Below are 15,804 nucleotides of genomic sequence, written 5' to 3'. Positions count from 1 at the left end.
GTGACGCATTCCCTATACTGTTAATTCTGAATATTTCATCTGAAATAGCATGTAAGTATGGCTTAGTAATAACTGTGATTCTGCATGCCACCGGCAACCACTAAGCATATAGGAGTCGCTTTAGGAAAAAGCGTGTGAGAGAGTGAGACCAGTGATCCTTACATGCATGAAATATTGCACATTATGACAAGTTTTGCTTGCTACTAAACTGAAAACGTGCTAGATATAATAGTTTTTAAATCAGAATTGTAGCATTATAAATTACTATAAAGTTTTATAACACGCAATTGACATGATCTTGTGGGTCTCTGTCATCTTCAAGGTGCACATTCTTGATTTCAGGATGCCTGGCTTTGGACGGCAGGGGAGGGATTGTGTTTCAAAGATATTATGCTAACCGGTTATCACCTACTGCACCTTTAAGGATCACACTGCAGCCATAAAACTCTAATTAACTGTTATAAATCTTTTTACTTTGGTTAAAAGCTTTACCCATTGAAAGCAGTTTTTTTTAAAGGTTTGATTTACTTAAAACACTATTAAATATAAATAAATTTGTATAATCACTTTTAAATAATATCGGTCAGAGTATGCACACTCTAAAACGTGTTTTTACAACCCAACTTGGGGTCAAATATGAACAAACCAACCTTTGGGTTAAAAAGTGTAATTTAAATTTTATTTGAGTTTGTTTAAGCATTGAGCATTGAGTTTGTCTGCGTTTGACTCAACATTAAGTTAAAACAACCCAGCATTTTTCACAAGCTGTTTCCATCCAAAGATGTTAATAAAATTTATGCGCAAAACTGGAATGTCGCTAATAAGGCATGCAAATAAAGCAGCGTTTTCATTGAAGTTGTCAAATTAATTCTATCTCAGAAGACAAATGCAAATGAGCAATTTACGCATGGTGGTGTTTAAAGGCATGAGACGCGGAGCACAGAAACTCTTGACAATTCTGGAGGTAATTAATAACATAATAATATTGGAACGGTTAAGGTATTTAGAATGACCAAAACCGCATTTCAGATGTTTTACAGTGTGCTCAGACTGCTGGTTTGTCCATGAACACATATTTTTATCATCACATGATCTCTTTTGATAAAATCACAACCTTTTTTTAATGCGCATGCTGGAATTTGTTCAGTAAAAGTGCTTCCATTATAGTTTATGTGCATTTTTTCTTATTGAATAAAATAGTTGTGGATGTTTTTTATACACATTTTCAAAACTTATGCGCATCTTGGCGTTTCCATCAACCGATTTTTTATGTGCATCTCCAAAATGCGCAATAAAATAGGATGGTAATGTAGCTACAGATAATTTTAGTTTCAAAATAGGTTTAAGCATTGCTTTCTAAAATGCTTTGTACACAGTAAAACAAGATTTTACTTGAATCTGACTTAGGGCTCTATTTTGACGGTCCATGCACAGAGCGCAAAACGCAGGGCGCAAACGTTTTCAGGGCATGTCAGGACGCGTTTTTGCTAATTTAAGGACAGGAAATCTGCCTTGCGCCGCGGCGCATGTTCTAAAAGGGTTGAGTTTATTTTCTTAATGAGTTATAGGTGTGTTTTGAGAATAAACCAATTAGAATCTTATCTCCCATTACCTTTAAGGCCCAGCTGCGTCGCGCCAAGAGCGCATTCGCCATTTACAGGACGCAAAGTAAGTCTAAGTGGAAAAACTGAGCATTTCACTAGAAAACAGTTCACAGTTAACAGTTTTTTAACAGAAAACTGTTAAACAGAGCATCTACTGCGTGAGAATGAGAGATAATGGAACTACTTTCACTTTCGCTCTTGGATTGGGAAACCTTTACGCACAGACATCAATTAGCCTATAAATAAATACTTTTGTTTGTTAAGCGCAAATATTCGTTTCAAAACTATTTCTAAATTCAGTTCTAATTTCCAGCAAACGAATAAATGAATAATAATAGCAAAATGTGCTCAAAAACCTGAGTTATATCCTAAAACACATGCTGTGCCCCATATGGTCTAAAACCTGACAGGTGGGCAAATCTAAGCTTGTTTTTAATAAAACAAATATAAATATGGATATAATAAATACTAGTACTAATAATAATAACATTATACAAAAGCAAATTGTTATGAATGAACTAAAAAAGCCTCCCGAGATGAAGAAGACATAAAAGCAGTGTTTTTTCATATTTATGTAGGCTAGAAAATAATATATTTTGTAATATTTTAATCCTTTATATTTATATTCTATATCTATTCTTATTATATACTATATATATCCTTAATATTTACATTTTTTCATATGTAAAGATATTTGCCTATTGCTCTCTTGTGCATATTAAGCAGTGTGTAAGCGAGGCGCAACTTTGCGCCGGAGTTTAGACCGGGTTAGTTTTGGTCTAATGAAAAATCTAATATAGATTCTCAAAATAGCAACGCGCCAGCGGTCCGCCTCAGAACGCCTTCCTTTTTAGACCATTTAGAATGCATTTGCTTTTTAAAGAGCGTAGCGCAACGCCTCAAAACTACTCTTGCGCCAAGCTGAAACTACCAAAAGACTACTGCGCCACGCCTTGCACCACACTGCGCCGGGTGTATGATAGGGCCCTTAAAGTTTATTATGTTTCTTAAAAAAGTTAGATGACTTATTACCTCATTAAATTAAGTGGAACTAAACGGAATGAGTTTCAGAAAATGTCTAGTTCTCATCATGCTGCATTTGCTGTTTAACTGTTAAAGAAGGGTAAATGTTAAGATTGGGAGGAACGTTTGTTGTTTAAAGTTCTGTTACTTTAAAATGTGCTATGTCTAAGTTTTTGGAGTCACTGTTGTGTTGGAAATTTGAGCATGATAATTGTTCCTCGGATCTACAAGTCTGCTTTATATCAAAAGACATGAAACAATAATATTCTCTCTGCTAATTACATCATGCAAATGTATTTAAGCAATTCCATGAAAATGTCAACCTTGCGATGAAAAAAATAGTTTTTTTAACAGTTATTGACAAAGTCCCAGTCAAAGTCTGACAAAGTCCCATACATAGTCTCTGCTGCTACTTTCTTTAATAGCAGATAGCCGACGAATCCCATGTTGCAGTGTAGGTTATTGTATCAAAAATCTGAAAAATGACAGGAACAAACACAGCACTAGTTTTGATATACTGTGGTGATATTGTGAAAAAACTTTAACCCTTTATTCCCCGCAGCTGAATCCCCATCTGAAAGTGATCGTCATCTTCGTGTCATGATACCCTGTGCTCTGCTAGTGTCTAAAGGGAATGGCGCGTTCACGTTTTACTGGATCTGACACTTCCTGGGCAGACTGGCCATCTGGCAGACCGGGCAGTTTCCCGCTGGGCAGACGTACTTTTTGGGCCGGGCTGATCATCTTCTTATGATCTGATTGACCCATAAAACACTTAGCAGACTGCCGTGTTTTTATGCCTAATTAATTGACGATGCTGTGATCTGTTACGCTTTAAAAGTAAGATGTTTCTTTTCCGGACAGACTGGCCCATGTGACATAACCTGCAGCCCATTGGTTCTTTTCTTTATTGACATTGGGCTGACCCAATCACAAACTTCCATTTTGGGCTCTGTGTAAGCGTGCAACGTTGTTGTGTATTTGTCAAAATAGTCGAGCATCTCGCCTGTTTCACACCCCACGTGACACGCGTATGGGAGGGCAGAAGCGGCGAGCAGACATTTGCCTTTTGCGTCTGCAGCGTGCAGCGGAGCACAGATCAATATATTATATCGATGTATATACAATATATTCTATCTAGTTACCTAAATGTCTATATAAATATACTTTTTTTTTTTTTTACTTTTCATCTGCACCACGGCCCGCGACAACTTCCTCCTATGCTGTTTCCTTAAACTGCAAATCTTTATTTTACAAGTTATATGCGTCTCAAGCTCTATGAGGAGAGTCATTCATGTATTTTAGTATGCACTCGGTCAGAAGACAAGCGCATGAGATTACATGACATTTTGTTTTTGATCGTCAGCATGATGTAGGCTTATAGTTAAATTAATATGTATGCAATATGGTTATAATGATAATTATACATGACCAAACTAGTGTGTAACTTAAGCTAAACTATTACTATTTTTTTACATTTACTTTTGTAGTTCTGCCCAAACAAATATTTGTTGCATTTTTTTATTAAATTCACTTGGTTTGACTATGTACAATCTTTAATCTATGTTTGAAGTTTCATAGTTGAGTTAAAACATTTTTAAGGGTCTCTGACACATTGTTTTTATTATTTATCTTTATTTTATTAATCAACATTAACTGTGTGCATCAGCAGTCAGTTTTTGTTAAGTTGATTATTTAATATAGATTCCCTCAAAACATACAGGCACACACAAGATGGACTTCCAGTGTGGAATTTAATTTTATTATGATAATAAATGACATTTTTTAAGTTTTTAATTTGTCAACTCTCCTTATTTCATATATATGGCTTTTGTGCTTTTATAGCAGTTGGTAAGCATATTCAAGGGCGTGCACAAACAGGGAGCATTTTGATCGATGTAGTGGGCTGCTCTGGGCCAAAATGCCAGGGCAGATTTTTTGTCCCAGTCCAGCCCTGGACACTACATATTTGGTGATGTACCGTCTCGACGTTGATGCATTGAGGCAAAAGATCCAAACCCAACATGATTCATTTATTCGACTCTGAGTCGACTATTTTGTTAAAGAATCAATAGTTTTAAACAAGGTGCCAATCCCAATTCTACCCCTAACCCTCGTTTTGCACATTTCTGTGAAGGGGTAGAGGTGTCCCAACTCTCTTTAGCTTGAAGGAGTAGGCCTAAGGAAAAGGGGTATACACCCATTCGAAAGGAGATTTTTCAGGACCACACTCGAAACCAAGGGGTAGGAAAATTTTCCAGAATACACCAGCCACAACGCCAGAAAGACTGCACCCGGAAGTAAGGAAATGCACAAATTAGTATTTTTTATCATTATTACGTATTTTTAAAACAAACAAACATATGTTTTAATATATTCATAACCTTGTTCATGTTTTACCGTCATGCTTAAAAAAACAAAACGCTAAATTTCGCGATCTCTAATCCTCAATAATAACTCCTGTACAGCAGTCCCACAACATTCTGACACTCAATGACACTGGAATACCCTGTCAAAAGAGTCAAGTGGCTGGAAATTAGCTTTTTACAGTGTCTGGCAAAATGTTAATGTTGTTGTGGTGTGTTTTCATACATGAATATGGCCACGGTGTAAATGCGCAGTACAGATCTTATTGCCACATTATATGGTTATGATAACATGATATATGCCTTCAGTGATGTACTGAAGGTAAATACCAAAAAATAACACAACTTGAATAACTACAGCAGTCGTGATCTTCTGATCTCATGTGAAACAAGAGCTCACGATGACATTTGATGACATGTGGAGGTGTTGTAGTGCTGTCCCAATTCTTAGGGGTACATTTTGAAGCCCTTCCCCTTCACACTCGATTTTAAGGGCCAAGGGGAAGGGGAAGTGGTACAAAAATAGAATTGGGATTGGGCCTTAAACCTCAGCTGGAAGTTTTCATTAACTTAGAGTTGTGTTGCACACTGCATGGAAGCTCATTTTCAAAAAAAAAAAAAAAAAAAAACATAATAGGGGCTGTTTTAAAAAAAAAAAAAAGTTTACAGATTGATATTTTTCTGATCCCATAACTCTGTGGTTAATTATTTTGGAAAATATAAACAGATGTTTCAATATAATGTTAACATACTTTCTAGGTGATTTTATGGTTTGAGATTTTACTGCAAATATCACATCCATAATGTTGAAATTGCTCATTTGTGCCTCAGTCAACTTTACTAACTTATTTAACAATGAAAGTATGAATTATACTGCAAGTGCAATTTAACTGGTTTAATGCAATGAAACTCAATCTCAAGTGGCAATTTTATTTAATATTTCATGTCTAATGGAGTAAGTACTGTACACAGTAACAACTCAAAGGTGTCAAAGCCATTGCTCTACAGTGTATATACGGAAGAAACTTTGGCACAAAATTGGCACATCTTATCTTTGGCCCAACCTTGAAAACTGTCTGTCTCTGTTCAACATATTGAAACTGCAGTCTATAATGCCATCAAAACAAGCAAAACTGAGTAAATCAAAAGGTGCTGTACAGAATGTAAGCAGTTTAGTGATGACTGGGTTTTTTGCAGCAGCAGGAAATGTTGGTGTATGGAGGCCTGTAGGGGACACAAGCTTACAGGCTGGTTATATTTTCTCAGCAGGGTCAAATGGGGTTGATTGTCAACTTAGAAACGCTGAGAAAAGCATACAGCTTTAACATCAAGAACAACAGATGCTGAGAAAAGCAATACACAGCAACAAAATGGCGGAGATTAATCTGTTTTCTTGTGCACAACTGCACGCACAGAAATATATTATGCATAAGTATTATAATTACTTTAAAGTGCAGTGATTACCCATGACAATGTGTCACAGGTGATGCAGATGGTGTAGTTCTAATAGGCTGCAGCAGTTCAACTAACAAAAAAGTAATATCAAAAATCACACTTTAGAGGCAATATTGCAAATGACTTTGTCTGATCTTTGCTCTGAAAACAGTTCCAGACAAACCTAATGCAGAATCATAACAGCATCTGAAATAGTGTATTGCATAATTAATACTACATTTGGTTTGAAACATACTTTGCAACCCTTAAAGGGGTTAAGAGAAATCAAAGTGTACATGATCTTTAGTCATTTAAGATGTCATTGAATTATAAAAAAAACATCCTGTAATGGCTCTTTTCTACTGAGTAGCATGGTGTTTAAGATGTCATTTTAGATTTAAGATGTCATTTAAGATGTTTAAAGTAATGTATGGCTTGCATTAATTCCATTTCATGCCAGAAGTACCAAAATAGTAAACTGCATTGTATTGCTTTTTTGGCAACAATTTGTAAGGGTAACTAGCACAACAGTACTGGGGCATGGGGGTGGGGGAAAACAACTCCTCTCTCTCTATTGGAAATTAATAGGGGTAACCTGGGGTCAGTTCTTCATACCTTGTTTAAACAATTTAAGATGATTTGACAGATCCTGGATCCTTTTAATATTGATAACTGGTCTCTGACTAATTTGGTTCTTCAGCCAGATCAGATTGAAATGTCTAAATGAACTAATCTGAGATCGCTGCATGTGTTGTGAAGGACAGATCGATCGATCCTCGAAAACATGATCAGCAATGCAATGATTGGCCGACAGCACAGCATTTTGATGACATCATTTGTTTAATATTTATTTTTTTTTAATCTGGGCATAATTACATCAACTTCGTAATAAACGGTTTATTAAATATAATACGCAATAACTTAAAACGCACAGCCATATCAACCTGCAGCCCAAGACAGGATACTTACTGAAGCTAAGCAAAGCTGAGCCTGGTCAGTACCTTGATGGGAGACCTCATGGGAAAAACTAGGTTGCTGTTGGAAGTGGAGTTAGTGAGGCCAGCAGGAGGCTAACGTGCCAGTAAAGAGGACACTATACTGTCAGTGAGTGCCGTCTTTAAGATAAGATGTTAAACCAAGGCCCTGACTCTCTGTGGTCATTAAAAATCCCATGGCACTTCTTGGTCGAGTTCCCACTATCAGCTCCTACCCATCATGGCCTCCCAATCATCTCCATCCACTGAATTGGCTCTATCACTGTCTCAGCGCGCAACACATAGCTGGTGTGTGGGGAGTGCAATGGCTCCGTGGTCTTGTGGCTGCCGTCACATCATTAAAGTGAATGCTGCACACTGGTGGTGGAGTGGAGAGACCCCCCACATGATTGTGAAGCACTTTCAGTGTATGGCTATACACAATAAATGCGCTGTATAAATACACATCACATTACATAAAGAATTTTTGCATGGCTTGCTAGTAAATTGGCTCCATCCAGTACACACTGCTTCATGTGAAAGCATTTTTGGAGATTTTAACTGACTAGAAATATTAAATGTACTTTTTTTTTATTAAAAGGCACTTAGTTTACCCCTTTTTCCACTTTTAATATGTCTTTTGTGTCTCCAAAATGCATCTGTAAAGTTTCAACTCAAATCACCCATTAGATTATTAATTATGCCTTTTAGAAATTTGTAATTTTTAGATCTGAGCATCTTGTTGCTGTTTTTGTGGACTGTGTCTTTAATGCTTGTCTTCCCCGCCCACCGTTCCTACGGGCCTGTCAGCATGCCTTAATCTCCGCTTGGGCGGACAACAGACAGACATGAAGGAAGCAGATCTCATGTAATGTTTGAGAAATACTACTGTATGAACTTTCCCAATGATTATTTGATGTATTTGTTGTGGAGTTAATTTAAGTCTTTTTACAACGATGAGTCGCACACAATGTCGTTGCAAAGTTCATGCACACGCACACACACACACACACACACACACACACACACACACACACACACACACACACACACACACACACACACACACACACACACACACAGCGGACACACACAGACTGTTTCTGCAAATGTGACAGGATACACATTAATATCCACTGCTGTATGGATATCTATCATGTTAATGTACAAAATAAACCAGATTTAACATCCACAAACTGGGATTGAAGCATCTTCTTTCATAATTGTACTGACACGCGGCTGTGGTAATAAAGTAAAGCTGAAGTAAATCGCTGTAATTCATTACTATCATGCACTGTTTTAAAAACATTTTAAACTTGTAAAACTCATTCTTGATTAAATTTGATGATGACTGATTATTAGAGAGAGCTGAACAGATCTTTCAATCCTGATTACTTTGCACACGTGCTGTCTTGTTGACATGATTATATGCGTTATCACGAATTAATACGCAACTGTCAATCAATTTGGTGGGCGGGGAAACCGCACTCCTATGTCAAAATGGGAGGGATTTGGATGCTATTTAACGTCAGCATATTTTTAAAAAGAGACTTATTGTCTTTATATCACTCCAATATGACTGTGGACACACTATACTGTACCTACACAGTTCTGTCCAAACAGCTTACAAAAGATCTTTTTCATCATAGGTAACCCTTTAAGTCTTAAATGTTTTGTAGAAACCTGAAATAAGTAACCAAAATAAGCTAACACAGGATAAAAACTTAAGTCTTTGACTTACACTGCATATAGTATGAAAGTGGACATATTCAAACAAGTATGATTCGAATGTTTGAATGACGATTTGAATGAATCACATGACAATAATTCAATGACTCACTCATTCAGTCTGCACTTTCCAAACCAGTCACTGTTTTAAACAAACTGGTTGAACAAATAATCTAATGATTCAACAATGTCTCATATACTGCCACCTATGCTACCTTCAATTAATATCTTTCACTTTTTTTACAGACCATATGCAAGTGAAACCACATGCTAGTACAGTGATACAAAAACAAACAATCCGTATTTACAAATAACATACTAACTACAGCTATTATTACACCACTAACATCACCTCAGAAGATACATTTTCAGTGTATTTTATTTCGTCTAATGTCAGGGGTGTCAGAAAATTACAAAAGCATTCTTTGCTTACAAATCTGGTGATGGAAATAATATGAGGAGAATTGTATTGCTGTGGTTATTCTGCAAGCAAACACAAAAGCACTACAATATTTCATCCCACTTCATATTTTTTCTATCACTGTTTTCTCTTACAGGGCCAAGTTAATAACTGTAACAATCATTTACAATAACCAGAAGCCAAGTCTTTTTTTTCAGAGGGCAGAGTTACATTTAACTAAACGTTAAAATAATGTTAAACCAATAAACTCTATCTATACAACCTTACAGAGAAGAGAGATACCCAGTCAAGCACTAAAGAAAGCTCAAGTGCTCGTTTATTTATTGTAGGCTTTCAAAAGATGAATCACCACCATGCGGGCGATCACTCAGAAATGAAACACATTATAGTGTCTTTTTACTACCTGTTCTTTTGTTATTTTTTCATTGTCAGCCAGTCTTTATGATATGTGCTTTAAAAACCATCTGTGTGGATAAAGCGACAAAGCCGAGATGATTACAGTAGTATGGTTCATATTCTGTTGAAGAATATCTGGGCCATCGAACTGAAAAGAGAGTCTTAAAACGTAGAAATGAAAGGGAATAAAAGAAAATATCAGAGGTAGGAAGCCAGAATTATTCTGAGCAAATGTTCTCTGTAAAACCGAGGATATACTATCTCTCTCACACACACACACACACACACATTGAGAGGCTGTGCAGGTCTTGTAATCTCTGCAGTGGGGAGATTTCACTGCAGTTTAGTCAAGCTCAGCGTCTTCTAGTCGCCAACGCACAAAAAGAAACAGATACTGTTATAATAAGAGATGGAGAGAAACACAAATGATCAGATGTAGCAGATTCAACAGCCACAGATTATGAAGATGGGCTCCTGGAACCAAGCCAAAATGAATGGAAGAAGCGTCACACGGCGACTTCCAAACATCATCCATTACTGTAATTGTGCAATGCAGCAATTTTGCCATTGCCTTCTTTATACAGAATACTAAATGCCTTTGGGGTATGATTCAAAGACTGTAATCAGGATGAATAGTTTGATAGTAGTGGTGTAATAAAGAAAGCCAGTAGACTGTGAAACTACACTGAACTCAATTGTCCTTTACATACAGCAGCAGAAAGAAACTGATCGCATAATGTCTGTATGCATGAACTCAATGACAGCTATGAATAATGTATGAAACGACTGAGACACAAGTGTTAGTAATATTACAGACAAATTTAGTCCAACACATGGTTCTGCGCATACTAAATCTAAAGCGATATTCTGAGTGTATCCTAGCTGCAGCCTGTAGCACAATGACGTATTGGATCAGATCCAACACGTAGTGGATGTGTATGCATGGGTGTTTGTTGCTAGAAACGAGAATTACTTACTATTAATTATTAAATTACCTATTACATTGTGTGTTATTAACAATTACACCTACTTCAAACCTAAACCCAACCCTCACAGTCATTAATGTCTACACCCCACCAATCCTAACCTTAAACCCGATTTCCACTACATACTGGACCTGATCTAGTACAGTACACCACCATGCTACAAACTGTAGGGAGGACATCTTGAATATTGAATGAGATTTTTAATAAATAAGCAAACGACCCAAACATTAGTGAATGATGACAGGCTTTTCATTGACCATAAGTATTGTGTTTAAATTGGGCAGGTTTGGTTTATTTAAACAACTTCATTAAAGTCTGGTGCAATTTTTTCTGGTATATTCTATTGTAACTAACTGATTAATATCGTTCAAATTAAACGATATTTTGCTGAGTGATTTTTTAATTGTTTGACAGCTTTAGTCTTGTCATAGATATATCTGTCCGCTAATACATGGAGGGAACTTGAACTATTTATCAAGTTATTTGTTCAAAGGATTTGTTCAAAATACCTGATTCATTCAGGACAGAAGTACTGACTGTAGGGCTGAACGATAACGATAATTATTCCCTTGAATATATATAATTGCAAAACTGGGCAGGGATTAGATACTAAGAATCTGACTCCTCTTGTCCAATTTCTGCATGACATTTTTTCACTCGCTACTCTGCCAAGAACTTTGCCGCTGGAGAGCACCTAGAATAATGATTTTAACATTTGCTTAGAGATGGACCTCAAGATGTGCTCGAAAAGAGTGGCTACATGTGATGAAGAACGATGGCAAAGTGTAATTATTGTAATAAACGAATAAGTTAAAAAGCAGAGCGTCGCAACCAACATGACAAAGCCTCTGCGTTTGGCACGCATACTTCACAAACATCGAATTAAAAGAATGGCGTGATTATTGTGCATCCTGCGTCTGAAACCAACAAGAGTTGTGCATTATACTTTAAGTTTAACTTTTTGAGCGTGATGAGCAGTTCGGTGTTAGTTTTTATTTAAATACCTTGAGGTAAAACTAAACAGGGCATTCTCTCCGCCTCATCAGTCATAAATAGCGGGACGCACTGTGGAAGCACGTAGGAGAGATGGCTTTACACTCCGTCATTCAAAATCTTAGCTTTTGTATTGAAGTCGAAAGAATATATAAAGTATATATAAAAAATATATAAAGTTTTAACAGTCCCGATATGTTTAATCTTTTTCTTTTGCAAAATTCCTGTCATTTATCTTCTTCAAATTTGATTTTTTTAAAATCTGCTTGATTCTTTTAAAACTGAAAGCAAATTGGTGTTATTCCACAAGACAAACAACACCAAACAAATTGGTGTTTTTCCACAAGATACACCTTTGTGAATGTTTTATTTTATTTATCTAGTCTTTAATGTGTTTTTTAATAATTTTATTCTTTTCAAAGCCGCACTTAGATGCGAATTTATCCTCAAAAGCGTGTCGTGAGAGCGATGCATGTGTTAAATAATAGATTTTTTTTTTGTGTGCACGTGATCAATTCCTGATCCTTTGCATAAAGTTTTTAATCAAAAGACAGGTAATATATACCTACTAAACTGTAAAACAGAATAAAATGGATGGTCTAATCAGAAATTAGTTATCTATTTAATTATTTAATGCATAAAAAAGGCTAGTCTTTTTATAAATTGAGTAGTGCTGTCAATAGATTAAATAAATTTAACTAATTACTTGCACTTTTTTGTAATTATTCGTGATTAATCACATTTAAAAGACTAAACTTGTAATTTTGGATATTCAAATGTAAAATTAATGTAAAAGCAAGATCAAAAACTATTTAAATTCAAAATGCTAGGAAACGTGCGCACACACACACAACACATGTGCGGGACACCACAGCCAGAGCGACTTCCTTCAGATTCAACATGCATAATTGCGTTCATTAAATTTAATAAAACTATTAAAAAAAACTAAGCGTTCTACAGTATGGCTGTATTTCACAAGAAATGTATGTATTTCAAAACAAATTTATTTGTTTTATACTGAAATTTTTCTTCTAAAAGTGCTTCCTTGGTCTTATCCATATTTCATTGCATGTTGAACACACATCGGCCACAACAATAAAAAAAGGTGCAACTGCGTTAATTTCGTAAATTTTTTTAACGCGTTATATATTTCAAATTAATCGCATGTGTTAACGCACTAATTTTGACGGCCCTAAATTGAGTATAATAGATCTGAAACTTTTAATTACATTTTAATTTCTTGTAAATAATAAAAGTCGCATCAGATGTATGAAAATAACCTGAACATCCGTGTGAACAGGGCCACAATGACTTTTTTTAAACAATTGGATACAGTGTCTTCTGTCTACATAACTGGCAAAAGCGTCAGAAAAACTGCTGAATCTCCGCTAATATTTGGTAACTTATAAAACAAATGTTGTCAGGTTTAGTGATGTTAGTATTGAATAGAAAAACGCAAAGTAGAATTCTCCTGAGCTCAATAACCCACTGATGACAGCCACAATGTGGTGTCTTTAAGGTGGTTAATTAGGTTCTTTGTGTTACCGTGGAAAGTTTGGACTGAACAGAAGCAAAGGCTATCTGATCAACATTGTATTCCTCGAAAAAAACACTTGCAATCTAGACGCAGTCATCTCATGCTTGTGATGTGGTACAATCCATAAACTCCACCCATTAAAATAAAGGCTTGGTCTTTATACTGTAAAATCGCGATGATTTTTAATATCAAATATCACTATCGTGATAATAATACAATTAATTGTGCAGCCCTAACTGACTGTATGACATTGACCCCCATATTCAGTGCTTGAGGGCACAGCCTTTTATAGTGGTGTCCGAAATCGTAATGCACTCATTTAATCCCACAATGCACTGCAATAATAAATTAAATTTATGTCAATTAATCTTTATTTCTAAAGCACTTTTAAGATGTAGATTGTGTCAAAGCAGCTTAACAGAAGTTTTAGCAAATGGAAACTGTGTCAGTCCAGTTTTCAGAGTTAATGAAAAATTATTATACACTCAATGGCTAAAGAATTGCCTTAATGGCTTTGTGCTATTAGGGGAAATGCCACTAATGCATTTGTGATATTATTTTATATTATATTCTAATAGGCTTCTTTGTGCTATACTCATTTTTGTACTCAATTTGTTTATTTTTAGCAAAATGGGTGTAACATTCTAGATGTCACATTTTTTTAAACAAATATTTCAATACTGTTGAATAAATATCAGTATATATTGTGTGATAAATCTCACAGAGCAAAAAAAAAGTTTTCTCTAATTTTTTTTCTTTAAATCTTAAAGATTTACTTAATAATCCATAAAGCCAAATATTCTGATTTGTCAAAAGCTCAAAAAAGCCGCCTATATTCAGGCTTTCTTTAAACAGTTACAAACACACAGCAGTACAATTTCAACACATTCATCAGATTTACAGATACACAGACATTCTTTCAAATATTTGTAGCGATTTGTCTTCACTGGAGCTTGAAAGTATACATCAGAATTCAGTTCAAAAAAACATATCTGAACATTTCACTAAATATCACACAAAATTCAATGCAAGAGTTCGCCCTTAGCTGATGATTGATTATGGAGCTTGTTTGGCATGCTATCCCGGGAGAGAGCCCTGAATCGTGAGATCCTCGAGCCCGGGGCTCCCTCCCGTTGCAGGGCGAGAGGGGAGTCCGAGTTCAGGAAGGTCTCGAGAACTCCCCTGCTTGATAATGTTGGAAGTAGATTAATGTTATGAAGTGTCTATGCTGTCAATTTAGATTTGTCAATTTACTTATGTTACATGTTTTTGGTCTGTGGGAGGAAACCGGAGAGCCCGGTGAAAACCCATGCAAACATGAGGAGAACATGCAAACTCCACACAGAAATGCTGACCTGGCCAGGAAGTGTCCGAGCCGGTGACATTCTTGCTGTGCGGCCGTGGTGCTAACAACTAGGCCTCTGTGCTACCCCTGACAAGGAAATGTGAGGAGTAGGGGTGGAAGGGGGGATTCTTCAAGACGAAGATGGCTGGAGTAAGATACTCTGGTTGTTTATAGTGGTTAAGGAGTCGTCTGATTGGTAAATCAGTGTTAGCTAATGTGGACCAGGTGCTATCAATCATAAGCACTTGCTCCTCTCGAAATTAGTTTATAAATAAACTTCACTTAAATTCTATTCCAAGGGATTTTTTATTGTCACAATCATCAGCAATCTAATCCTTGTAGATCACTGGTAAATACGCAGATCAATATAGAACTACAAATCCGCCATTATATGGACTACAGATCCAGTCGTGCACCGCTCACATGCACCTGTTCCGGATTCTGCAGATTGCACACACAAACAGCTGGAGGATTTTCAAGGACTATTTCAACAGCACACGCACACACTAAAGGGCTGTCTTTTTTATCAGTAATTGTGAACATTATGACGTGTTTGCCTTGCCTTGCCTTGCCTTGCCTTGCCTTGCCTTGTCTTTGTCTTTGTCTTTGTCTTGTCTTTTCTTGCCTTGACTTGACTTGATTTGACTTGCCCTGCCAGACCCTTGCATTGTTTATTTGCGTTGTACGCTGCCTGCCTTTTGACCTTCTGCCTGTTTATTGCCCACAACTCTGGATTGACCGTATACATCTGTTTGTTCCTGTTTTTACCATTGCTTGCCTGAACATTCTGATCATAAATCCTGCATTTGGATCCGCATTCCGTTGTCAGTGTCCACCTCACACTACCGGAAACTGGAGCACTCTGGAACACAGGGGAACATGCAAACTCAACACAGAAATGCCAACTGGCCCAACCAGGACACGAACCAGTGACCTTCTTACTGTGAGGTGACAGTGCTAACCACTGAGCCACCATGCTGCCCCTTACAAAGAATTG

At 36.5% G+C, this 15,804-nt stretch overlaps 1 protein-coding gene across 2 annotated transcripts in view; it reads right to left on the bottom strand.

The window, feature by feature from the left end:
- The window catches only part of sv2ca (synaptic vesicle glycoprotein 2Ca), a 94,071-nt gene that overhangs the window by 51,194 nt on the left and 27,073 nt on the right, over positions 1 to 15,804 (bottom strand). The gene's annotated exons all lie outside the window — the stretch shown is intronic.

Source organism: Danio rerio, chromosome 5 (genome assembly GCF_049306965.1).
Source record: "Danio rerio strain Tuebingen ecotype United States chromosome 5, GRCz12tu, whole genome shotgun sequence".
NCBI lineage: Eukaryota > Metazoa > Chordata > Actinopteri > Cypriniformes > Danionidae > Danio > Danio rerio.
Note: the sequence above shows the minus strand (reverse complement) of the source record. Positions and strands in the feature narration are given on the sequence as shown.